The sequence below is a fragment of the Zootermopsis nevadensis genome, unplaced genomic scaffold (assembly GCF_977971745.1).
Source record: "Zootermopsis nevadensis isolate Lab colony 2312 unplaced genomic scaffold, Znev_1.0 Znev_ptg000237l, whole genome shotgun sequence".
In the NCBI taxonomy this organism is placed as follows: domain Eukaryota; kingdom Metazoa; phylum Arthropoda; class Insecta; order Blattodea; family Termopsidae; genus Zootermopsis; species Zootermopsis nevadensis.
The window spans coordinates 112501-125000 of record NW_028259365.1 but is presented as its reverse complement, the minus strand read 5'-3'; the positions used below and the strand labels follow the sequence as shown (position 1 = coordinate 125000).

Here is a 12500-nt window from a genome sequence, read left to right as displayed (position 1 = left end):
GATGGGTTGTATTGGGACGGTCGCTTCCTGAGGCCAATTCAGACGGCGAGTATAGTTACGGGGCTGCTTCGAAGCACGAGACCGTGCCGTGATAGCGCCTTCCTAAGAATAAGAAATAGAACGAATATAACTTCAGCGGCTAAGTCCGAAATATTCCAAAATGCAGTAAAATATTCTTAATTGAAAAAAAATGGGCTTGCTGTGCACAATAATGCCGTTAATTGTCTAAAAATAAATTTCCGAAATTTAACTCAAAAGTCATGGCTCTGCGGCTATGTCCCGTGGTGCTTGGAACTTGAAATCAGTTCTGCGGCTATGTCCGACCGTGCGTGTTAGTTGAGTCGCTTCAGCGGCTAAGTCCGAAAATTTCCAAAATGCAGAAAAATACACATAATTGAAGAAAGTTGGCCTTGCTGTGCTTAATAATATCGTTAATAGATTAAAAATAAATTTCCGCTGTGTTAGGTGGGCCTTACTTGGACGGTACGAATTCTGCGGCTATGTCCCGTGGTGCGTGGTACTTGAAACCAGTTCTGCGGCTATGTCCGACCGTGCGTGTTAGTTGAGTCGCTTCAGCGGCTAAGTCCGAAAATTTCCAAAATGCAGAAAAATATTCATAATTGAAGAAAGTTGGCCTTGCTGTGCATAGTAATGCCGTTAATTGACTAAAAATAAATTTCCGCTGTGTTAGGTGGGCCTTACTTGGACGGTACGAATTCTGCGGCTATGTCCCGTGGTGCGTGGTACTTGAAACCAGTTCTGCGGCTATGTCCGACCGTGCGTGTTAGTTGAGTCGCTTCAGCGGCTAAGTCCAAAAAATTTCCAAAATGCAGAAAAATACACATAATTGAAGAAAATTGGGCTTGCTGTGCTTAATAATATCGTTAATAGATTAAAAATAAATTTCCGCTGTGTTAGCTGGGCCTTACTTGGACGGTACGAATTCTGCGGCTGTCCCGTGGTGCGTGGTACTTGAAACCAGTTCTGCGGCTATGTCCGACCGTGCGTGTTAGTTGAGTCGCTTCAGCGGCTAAGTCCAAAAAATTTCCAAAATGCAGAAAAATACACATAATTGAAGAAAATTGGGCTTGCTGTGCTTAATAATATCGTTAATAGATTAAAAATAAATTTCCGCTGTGTTAGCTGGGCCTTACTTGGACGGTACGAATTCTGCGGCTATGTCCCGTGGTGCGTGGTACTTGAAATCAGTTCTGCGGCTATGTCCCACCGTGCGTGTTACTTGAGTCGCTTCAGCGGCTAAGTCCGAAAATTTCCAAAATGCAGAAAAATATACATAATTGAAGAAAATTGGCCTTGCTGTGCTTAATAATATCGTTAATAGATTAAAAATAAATTTCCGCTGTGTTAGGTGGGCCTTACTTGGACGGTACGAATTCTGCGGCTATGTCCCGTGGTGCGTGGTACTTGAAATCAGTTCTGCGGCTATGTCCGACCGTGCGTGTTAGTTGAGTCGCTTCAGCGGCTAAGTCCGAAAATTTCCAAAATGCAGAAAAATATTCATAATTGAAGAAAATTGGCCTTGCTGTGCATAGTAATGCCGTTAATTGACTAAAAATAAATTTCCGCTGTGTTAGGTGGGCCTTACTTGGACGGTACGAATTCTGCGGCTATGTCCCGTGGTGCGTGGTACTTGAAACCAGTTCTGCGGCTATGTCCGACCGTGCGTGTTAGTTGAGTCGCTTCAGCGGCTAAGTCCGAAAATTTCCAAAATGCAGAAAAATATTCATAATTGAAGAAAGTTGGCCTTGCTGTGCATAGTAATGCCGTTAATTGACTAAAAATAAATTTCCGCTGTGTTAGGTGGGCCTTACTTGGACGGTACGAATTCTGCGGCTATGTCCCGTGGTGCGTGGTACTTGAAACCAGTTCTGCGGCTATGTCCGACCGTGCGTGTTAGTTGAGTCGCTTCAGCGGCTAAGTCCAAAAAATTTCCAAAATGCAGAAAAATACACATAATTGAAGAAAATTGGGCTTGCTGTGCTTAATAATATCGTTAATAGATTAAAAATAAATTTCCGCTGTGTAGGCTGGGCCTTACTTGGACGGTACGAATTCTGCGGCTGTCCCGTGGTGCGTGGTACTTGAAACCAGTTCTGCGGCTATGTCCGACCGTGCGTGTTAGTTGAGTCGCTTCAGCGGCTAAGTCCAAAAAATTTCCAAAATGCAGAAAAATACACATAATTGAAGAAAATTGGGCTTGCTGTGCTTAATAATATCGTTAATAGATTAAAAATAAATTTCCGCTGTGTTAGCTGGGCCTTACTTGGACGGTACGAATTCTGCGGCTATGTCCCGTGGTGCGTGGTACTTGAAATCAGTTCTGCGGCTATGTCCCACCGTGCGTGTTACTTGAGTCGCTTCAGCGGCTAAGTCCGAAAATTTCCAAAATGCAGAAAAATATACATAATTGAAGAAAATTGGCCTTGCTGTGCTTAATAATATCGTTAATAGATTAAAAATAAATTTCCGCTGTGTTAGGTGGGCCTTACTTGGACGGTACGAATTCTGCGGCTATGTCCCGTGGTGCGTGGTACTTGAAACCAGTTCTGCGGCTATGTCCGACCGTGCGTGTTAGTTGAGTCGCTTCAGCGGCTAAGTCCAAAAAATTTCCAAAATGCAGAAAAATACACATAATTGAAGAAAATTGGGCTTGCTGTGCTTAATAAAATCGTTAATAGATTAAAAATAAATTTCCGCTGTGTTAGGTGGGCCTTACTTGGACGGTACGAATTCTGCGGCTATGTCCCGTGGTGCGTGGTACTTGAAACCAGTTCTGCGGCTATGTCCGACCGTGCGTGTTAGTTGAGTCGCTTCAGCGGCTAAGTCCGAAAATTTCCAAAATGCAGAAAAATATTCATAATTGAAGAAAGTTGGCCTTGCTGTGCATAGTAATGCCGTTAATTGACTAAAAATAAATTTCCGCTGTGTTAGGTGGGCCTTACTTGGACGGGACGAATTCTGCGGCTATGTCCCGTGGTGCGTGGTACTTGAAATCAGTTCTGCGGCTATGTCCGACCGTGCGTGTTAGTTGAGTCGCTTCAGCGGCTAAGTCCAAAAAATTTCCAAAATGCAGAAAAATACACATAATTGAAGAAAATTGGGCTTGCTGTGCTTAATAATATCGTTAATAGATTAAAAATAAATTTCCGCTGTGTAGGCTGGGCCTTACTTGGACGGTACGAATTCTGCGGCTGTCCCGTGGTGCGTGGTACTTGAAACCAGTTCTGCGGCTATGTCCGACCGTGCGTGTTAGTTGAGTCGCTTCAGCGGCTAAGTCCAAAAAATTTCCAAAATGCAGAAAAATACACATAATTGAAGAAAATTGGGCTTGCTGTGCTTAATAATATCGTTAATAGATTAAAAATAAATTTCCGCTGTGTTAGCTGGGCCTTACTTGGACGGTACGAATTCTGCGGCTATGTCCCGTGGTGCGTGGTACTTGAAATCAGTTCTGCGGCTATGTCCCACCGTGCGTGTTACTTGAGTCGCTTCAGCGGCTAAGTCCGAAAATTTCCAAAATGCAGAAAAATATACATAATTGAAGAAAATTGGCCTTGCTGTGCTTAATAATATCGTTAATAGATTAAAAATAAATTTCCGCTGTGTTAGGTGGGCCTTACTTGGACGGTACGAATTCTGCGGCTATGTCCCGTGGTGCGTGGTACTTGAAACCAGTTCTGCGGCTATGTCCGACCGTGCGTGTTAGTTGAGTCGCTTCAGCGGCTAAGTCCAAAAAATTTCCAAAATGCAGAAAAATACACATAATTGAAGAAAATTGGGCTTGCTGTGCTTAATAAAATCGTTAATAGATTAAAAATAAATTTCCGCTGTGTTAGGTGGGCCTTACTTGGACGGTACGAATTCTGCGGCTATGTCCCGTGGTGCGTGGTACTTGAAACCAGTTCTGCGGCTATGTCCGACCGTGCGTGTTAGTTGAGTCGCTTCAGCGGCTAAGTCCGAAAATTTCCAAAATGCAGAAAAATATTCATAATTGAAGAAAGTTGGCCTTGCTGTGCATAGTAATGCCGTTAATTGACTAAAAATAAATTTCCGCTGTGTTAGGTGGGCCTTACTTGGACGGGACGAATTCTGCGGCTATGTCCCGTGGTGCGTGGTACTTGAAATCAGTTCTGCGGCTATGTCCGACCGTGCGTGTTAGTTGAGTCGCTTCAGCGGCTAAGTCCAAAAAATTTCCAAAATGCAGAAAAATACACATAATTGAAGAAAATTGGGCTTGCTGTGCTTAATAATATCGTTAATAGATTAAAAATAAATTTCCGCTGTGTTAGCTGGGCCTTACTTGGACGGTACGAATTCTGCGGCTGTCCCGTGGTGCGTGGTACTTGAAACCAGTTCTGCGGCTATGTCCGACCGTGCGTGTTAGTTGAGTCGCTTCAGCGGCTAAGTCCAAAAAATTTCCAAAATGCAGAAAAATACACATAATTGAAGAAAATTGGGCTTGCTGTGCTTAATAATATCGTTAATAGATTAAAAATAAATTTCCGCTGTGTTAGCTGGGCCTTACTTGGACGGTACGAATTCTGCGGCTATGTCCCGTGGTGCGTGGTACTTGAAATCAGTTCTGCGGCTATGTCCCACCGTGCGTGTTACTTGAGTCGCTTCAGCGGCTAAGTCCGAAAATTTCCAAAATGCAGAAAAATATACATAATTGAAGAAAATTGGCCTTGCTGTGCTTAATAATATCGTTAATAGATTAAAAATAAATTTCCGCTGTGTTAGGTGGGCCTTACTTGGACGGTACGAATTCTGCGGCTATGTCCCGTGGTGCGTGGTACTTGAAACCAGTTCTGCGGCTATGTCCGACCGTGCGTGTTAGTTGAGTCGCTTCAGCGGCTAAGTCCAAAAAATTTCCAAAATGCAGAAAAATACACATAATTGAAGAAAATTGGGCTTGCTGTGCTTAATAAAATCGTTAATAGATTAAAAATAAATTTCCGCTGTGTTAGGTGGGCCTTACTTGGACGGTACGAATTCTGCGGCTATGTCCCGTGGTGCGTGGTACTTGAAACCAGTTCTGCGGCTATGTCCGACCGTGCGTGTTAGTTGAGTCGCTTCAGCGGCTAAGTCCGAAAATTTCCAAAATGCAGAAAAATATTCATAATTGAAGAAAGTTGGCCTTGCTGTGCATAGTAATGCCGTTAATTGACTAAAAATAAATTTCCGCTGTGTTAGGTGGGCCTTACTTGGACGGGACGAATTCTGCGGCTATGTCCCGTGGTGCGTGGTACTTGAAATCAGTTCTGCGGCTATGTCCGACCGTGCGTGTTAGTTGAGTCGCTTCAGCGGCTAAGTCCAAAAAATTTCCAAAATGCAGAAAAATACACATAATTGAAGAAAATTGGGCTTGCTGTGCTTAATAAAATCGTTAATAGATTAAAAATAAATTACCGCTGTGTTAGGTGGGCCTTACTTGGACGGTACGAATTCTGCGGCTATGTCCCGTGGTGCGTGGTACTTGAAATCAGTTCTGCGGCTATGTCCCACCGTGCGTGTTACTTGAGTCGCTTCAGCGGCTAAGTCCGAAAATTTCTAAAGTGCAGAAAAATATTAAATAAAGCGGTTATATAAGTAAGTATGTGTATGTATTCTAACATATACAAAATTTAGTATGATCGGAAATGATTAAGGAAGAGAAAAACTTAATTAAAATTTCTGGCGGCAGCCGAGGGGCCATCCGCCGGTGTCCGCGGCTCTGCCTCTTCCGTGACTGACGAATGCTGAGATAAGGGGGGTCCAGACTATAGTATATGAGCTTGGCGAGCGAGGCTCTCCTCGAGCAGGGGGAAGTCTGAGATTGGACTACCGGCCGCCGGGGACCCTGTCGCCGGCAGGCCATTCGCGCTTCCGCCCCGCGTTGGCTGAGGCAGTTTAGGGCAAGAGTGGCACAAGTGCACCGACCGCCGTGTCCTTTGGGGTCGGCGCCCGTCACCCCGCTCAGTGGCCGGCGAAGACCGGCCGAGTCTCGGGTTCGAGTCGGCACAGGACACTGAGTGCAAGAGTGACACAAGTAACGGCGTTCACGGGCGGCCTCTGGGAGATTGCCCTCAGTACCACCGGGCAACGCGGGGGACTGCAGGCTTCGACCCGCGCCGCTCGATCCCCGTTTAGGGCAAGAGTGGCACAAGTGCACCGACCGCCGTGTCCTTTGGGGTCGGCGCCCGTCACCCCGCTCAGTGGCCGGCGAAGACTGGTCGAGTCTCGGGTTCGAGTCGGCACTCGAGCCTGAGTGCAAGAGTGGCACAAGTGATGGTCTTCACGGGCGGCCTCTGGGAAGCTGCCCCTAGTACCAGCGGACAACAGCGAGGGACTGCAGGCCTCGGCCCGCGCTACTTGCGACCGTTTAGGGCAAGAGGGGCACAAGTGTATCGACCGCCGTGTAATTTGTGGTCAACCCGCGCTGTTGCCTGCGAAGACCGGCCGAGTCTCGGGTTCGAGTCGGCACAGGGCACTGAGTGCAAGAGTGACACAAGTAACGGCGTTCACGGGCGGCCTCTGGGAGATTGCCCTCAGTACCACCGGGCAACGCGGGGGACTGCAGGCCTCGTCCCGCGCCGCTCGATCCCCGTTTAGGGCAAGAGTGGCACATGTGCACCGATCGCCGTCTTCAACGGGGTCGGCGCCCGTCAACCCGCGCAGTGGCCGGCGGAGGCTCCGGTTCGAGTCGGCACTCGATTCCGAGTGCAAGAGTGGCACACGTGACGGCCTTCACGGGCGGCCTCTGGGAAGCTGCACTTAGTACCAGCGGACAACCGCGGGGGAATGCTTTCCTCGGCCCGGTGTACTTGCAACCGTTTAGTGCAAGTGGGGCACAAATGCACCGACCGCCGTGTCCATCGGGGTTGGCGCACGTCAACACGCGCGGTGTCCGGCGGAGGCTCGGGCTCGAGTCGGCCCTCGACTACGAGTGCAAGAGTGGCACATGTGACGGCCTTTACAGGTGGCTTCTGTGAGCCGGCCCTTAGTACCAGCGTGCATCCGCGGGAGACTGAAGACCTCTCCCCGCGCTGCTCGAACCCCGTTTAGGGCAAGAGGGGCACATGTGCACCGATCGCCGTCTTCATCGGGGACGGCGCCCGTCAACCCACGCAGTGGCCGGCGGAGGCTCCGGTTCGAGTCGGCACTCGATTCCGAGTGCAAGAGCGGCACACGTGACGGCCTTCACGGGCGGCCTCTGGGAAGCTGCACTTAGAACCAGCGCGCATCCGCCGGGGGACTGCTGGCCTCGGCCCGCTCTACTTGCAACCGTTTAGGGCAAGTGGAGCACAAGTGCACCGACCGCCGTGTCCATCGGGGTTGGCGCACGTCATCACGCGCGGTGTCCGGCGGAGACTCGGGCTCGAGTCGGCACTCATCTACGAGTGCAAGAGTGGCACATGTGAAGGCCTTAACGGGCGGCCTCTGGGAAGCTGCACTTAGAACGAGCGCGCATCCGCCGGGGACTGAATTCCTCTCCCCGCGCTGCTCGAACCCCGTTTAGGGCATGGGGGGCACATGTGCACCGATCGCCGTCTTCATCGGGGTCGGCGCCCGTCAACCCACGCAGTGGCCGGCGGAGGCTCCGGTTCGAGTCGGCACTCGATTCCGAGTGCAAGAGTGGCACAAGTGATGGCCTTCACGGGCGGCCTCTCGGAAGCTGCACTTAGAACGAGCGCGCATCCGCCGGGGACTGAATTCCTCTCCCCGCGCTGCTCGAACCCCGTTTAGGGCAAGAGGGGCACAAGTGTACAGAAGTCCGTCTCCTGGGGAATCGCGTGCTCGGCTGCCCTCAATGGACAGGCAGAAGCAGGGGTCTGCTCGTAGGTGACTCGGCACTCGAGTGCAAGATTGGCGCAAGTGACGACTTCTCGTGCGGTCACGGTGAGGCTGCCGGCGGTGTCTCTGGCTTCTGCCGCATATATATTCCCGTTCGTGCCCTCCACGTCTTCAGATTTCAAAGTCCCATCCGTGCGTGTTAGGTAGGCCGATTTTAGGGGACCTGCCGCTCGCATTCGGCCGGGTCGCGCTCTCTGAGGCTCAGACGTTACGAGTCTCCCCTGAAAACGCCGCGCTGGCACCTTATTTTGTAGGAAAATTTCACACTTCCTCTAGTTGAACTAACGGATGCGTCGCTGATAAATTGGCCCTTTTTCCGCATAAGACGATTCCTGAGCCTTGGGTGGTGTCTGGATACATCAGGAGGACACAACTGACGGAAGAAAAGCCCGGGTCCGTCCTCCGCCCGGCAGGGGAACGATTTTACGAAAAAGGCCGGCTTCGTTCCCCTTCCCGGCAAGCAGCAGGTGGACGATTTTACGAGAAAGACCGGGTTCGTCCACCTTCCCGGCAAGCAACAGGGGAACGATTTTACGAAGAAGGCCGGCTTCGTTCCCCTTTCCGGCAAGCAACAGGAGGACGATTTGACGTTAAAGACCGGGTTCGTCCTCCTTCCCGGCAAGCAACAGGGGAACGATTTTACGAAAAAGGCCGGCTTCGTTCCCCTTCCCGGCAAGCAGCAGGTGGACGATTTGACGATAAAGACCGGGTTCGTCCACCTTCCCGGCAAGCAACAGGGGAACGATTTTACGAAAAAGACCGGCTTCGTTCCCCTTCCCGGCAAGCAGCAGGTGGACGATTTTACGAGAGAGACCGGGTTCGTCCACCTTCCCGGCAAGCAACAGGGGAACGATTTTACGAAAAAGGCCGGCTTCGTTCCCCTTTCCGGCAAGCAACAGGAGGACGATTTGACGATAAAGACCGGGTTCGTCCTCCTTCCCGGCAAGCAACAGGGGAACGATTTTACGAAAAAGGCCGGCTTCGTTCCCCTTCCCGGCAACCAGCAGGTGGACGATTTGACGATAAAGACCGGGTTCGTCCACCTTCCCGGCAAGCAACAGGGGAACGATTTTACGAAAAAGACCGGCTTCGTTCCCCTTCCCGGCAAGCAGCAGGTGGACGATTTTACGAGAGAGACCGGGTTCGTCCACCTTCCCGGCAAGCAACAGGGGAACGATTTTACGAAAAAGGCCGGCTTCGTTCCCCTTCCCGGCAAACCCTTCGCCACCGCGATGCCGCGGCCCTCTGTCCCCCGGACACGGTCTATAGGCGGCGTATCGTGGACACACTGCAACCGACTCACTCGTAGTCCGGGCGCGTGCTAGACTCGCGATGCCAAACGGCGCTTCGGCGCTTATGCATGTCGAGTGAAGAGAGGGAAGGGTGCCCTAATGGCACCACGGTTCTGGGGGCGCTCACGTGGCGTCCCCCTAACGGCACGAAGTGGCCCCTGCTCGCAGGGGCGCACGGAGTGCGAGCGTTGAAGTATGAACTGGACCCCCTCGCCGGACCCATCCGGGACCGCGTGGAGGGGGAGGAACGAGCTCCAAGTGAGTCTTCGGTTCCCTGGTTGATCCTGCCAGTAGTCATATGCTTGTCTCAAAGATTAAGCCATGCATGTCTCAGTGCAAGCCAAATTAAGGTGAAACCGCGAATGGCTCATTAAATCAGTTATGGTTCCTTAGATGGTGGACAGTTACTTGGATAACTGTGGTAATTCTAGAGCTAATACATGCAACCGAGTCCCGACCGGAGACGGTCGGGACGCTTTTATTAGATCAAAACCAATCGGTCGCTCACGCGGCCGTTTGCCTTGGTGACTCTGAATAAATGGAGGCGGATCGCACGGTCTACGAACCGGCGACGCATCTTTCAAATGTCTGCCTTATCAACTGTCGATGGTAGGCTCTGCGCCTACCATGGTTGTAACGGGTAACGGGGAATCAGGGTTCGATTCCGGAGAGGGAGCCTGAGAAACGGCTACCACATCCAAGGAAGGCAGCAGGCGCGCAAATTACCCACTCCCGGCACGGGGAGGTAGTGACGAAAAATAACGATACGGGACTCATCCGAGGCCCCGTAATCGGAATGAGTACACTCTAAAGACTTTAACGAGTATCCATTGGAGGGCAAGTCTGGTGCCAGCAGCCGCGGTAATTCCAGCTCCAATAGCGTATATTAAAGCTGTTGCGGTTAAAAAGCTCGTAGTCGGACTTGTGTCCCACGCTGCCGGTTCACCGCCCGTCGGTGTCTAACTGGCACGCACGTGCGGACGTCCTGCCGGTGGCCCGAGCCGGCGCCCGCGGGCGATGGGGGCGGCGACGCTCCCACGCCTCGGGTCGTCTCGGGGAGGGCCTACACAATCCCGTCGCGGTGCTCTTGACCGAGTGTCACGATGGGCCGGCACTTTTACTTTGAACAAATTAGAGTGCTTAAAGCAGGCAGCAGCCGCCTGAATACCGAGTGCATGGAATAATGGAATAGGACCTCGGTTCTATTTTGTTGGTTTTCGGAAGCCCCGAGGTAATGATCAAAAGGGACAGACGGGGGCATTCGTATTGCGACGTTAGAGGTGAAATTCTTGGATCGTCGCAAGACGGACAGAAGCGAAAGCATTTGCCAAGAATGTTTTCTCTGATCAAGAACGAAAGTTAGAGGTTCGAAGGCGATCAGATACCGCCCTAGTTCTAACCATAAACGATGCCAGCCAGCAATCCGCCGAAGTTCCTCCGATGACTCGGCGGGCGGCTTCCGGGAAACCAAAGCTTTTGGGTTCCGGGGGAAGTATGGTTGCAAAGCTGAAACTTAAAGGAATTGACGGAAGGGCACCACCAGGAGTGGAGCCTGCGGCTTAATTTGACTCAACACGGGAAACCTCACCAGGCCCAGACACCGGGAGGATTGACAGATTGAGAGCTCTTTCTTGATTCGGTGGGTGGTGGTGCATGGCCGTTCTTAGTTGGTGGAGCGATTTGTCTGGTTAATTCCGATAACGAACGAGACTCTAGCCTGCTAAATAGTCGCATCCGGTATCCTCTGTGCTACCGGCGACTCCTAATCTTCTTAGAGGGACAGGCGGCTTCTAGCCGCACGAGATTGAGCAATAACAGGTCTGTGATGCCCTTAGATGTTCTGGGCCGCACGCGCGCTACACTGAAGGAATCAGCGTGTCCTCCCTGGCCGAAAGGTCCGGGTAACCCGCTGAACCTCCTTCGTGCTAGGGATTGGGGCTTGCAATTGTTCCCCATGAACGAGGAATTCCCAGTAAGCGCGAGTCATAAGCTCGCGTTGATTACGTCCCTGCCCTTTGTACACACCGCCCGTCGCTACTACCGATTGAATGATTTAGTGAGGTCTTCGGACCGGTGGGCGCGGGGTTTCGGCCCTTCGATTCCACCGGGAAGATGCCCGAACTTGATCATTTAGAGGAAGTAAAAGTCGTAACAAGGTTTCCGTAGGTGAACCTGCGGAAGGATCATTAACGGCACCGAGAGTGACCGAACAGAGAAGGAAGGCATTAAGAAACCGAGGACGGTTGCTGGCTCTGGGGGAGTGCGTAATCTCGCTTGCGAGTGGACCGCCTTCTCGTGGAAGTACCCGTGTCTGGTCATTCATGATAATACAACCTCTACTGATGACTGAAAAATAGATGACGTCAACCTGAGGGGGGACCGGTCGGCGAAAGTCGCACCGACTCCCCCCGCATGAGGGGGAAGACGCATCATAATATGTGACCACTACTGATGACTGAAAAATAGATGACGTCAACCTGAGGGGGGACCGGTCGGCGAAAGTCGCACCGTCTCCCCCCGAATGAGGGGAAGACGCATCAAAAATTAATAAAAGGAAGGCATTAAGAATGAACCAGATGAACGGGGCTCTGCGGAAGGCGTAATCTCGCCTGTGATTGGACCGGCTCTTCCTGGCAGCGGCCGGATCTCGGAGATAACGTCGTCGGCCTGAGGTGTCCAGGTCGGCGAAGTAATCCCCCGGAGGGGGACGGCAAGACCGTCCCGCCTCGAGGTGGGAAGTAGGAGCGAAAGATGGTGAGTGGGTGCCGGCGGCACGCGGGCTCCGAGGATCCTCAGGGATCCAAGGACAACCCGCGCGACCGCGAGCACTGGGCTTAAAGCCACTTTATCTGCCCACGCAAGGCCGTTTCGGCGGCGCTTGAACGAGAGGGGAGCGCGGTCTGACCGTGCCGCTGTTCTGGGGGCAGCTCCCCCTCGAAAAATAACAACTACCTGTCCTACGGGACTAGCAGTAGCATCCTACCCGAAGCTCTGCTCGAATCTAGAGAAAAACAACCCTGAGCGGTGGATCACTCGGCTCGTGGGTCGATGAAGAACGCAGCTAATTGCGCGTCGACATGTGAACTGCAGGACACATGAACATCGACGTTTCGAACGCACATTGCGGTCCTTGGATTTCCAATCCCGGACCACGCCTGGCTGAGGGTCGGCTACATGAAACCCGTGGGCCCGCGCGGTCTTTAAGATAATAAGGGAAGGAAAGAAAGAAAGAAAGAGAAAGAAAGAAATAAAGGCACGCGAGCGGCCCTACGCTGGGGGGTCTGACGAGCCTGCACCTCGCACCGCCGGCGTCGCTCCGAGCAATCGGTGGCGGCGTCGGCGACTGCGAGGAGG

The 12500-nt window shown here is 51.8% G+C and overlaps 2 non-coding genes across 2 annotated transcripts; both read left to right on the top strand.

Moving 5' to 3' along the window:
• Positions 1–9417: 9417 nt before the first annotated feature.
• Positions 9418–11335, top strand: LOC147870627 (small subunit ribosomal RNA). The gene has a single exon (XR_015533293.1). It is a non-coding gene; the product is annotated as a small subunit ribosomal RNA (ribosomal RNA).
• Positions 11336–12159: 824 nt separating this feature from the next.
• LOC147870626 (5.8S ribosomal RNA) lies at positions 12160–12315 on the top strand. The gene has a single exon (XR_015533285.1). It is a non-coding gene; the product is annotated as a 5.8S ribosomal RNA (ribosomal RNA).
• Positions 12316–12500: the final 185 nt, after the last annotated feature.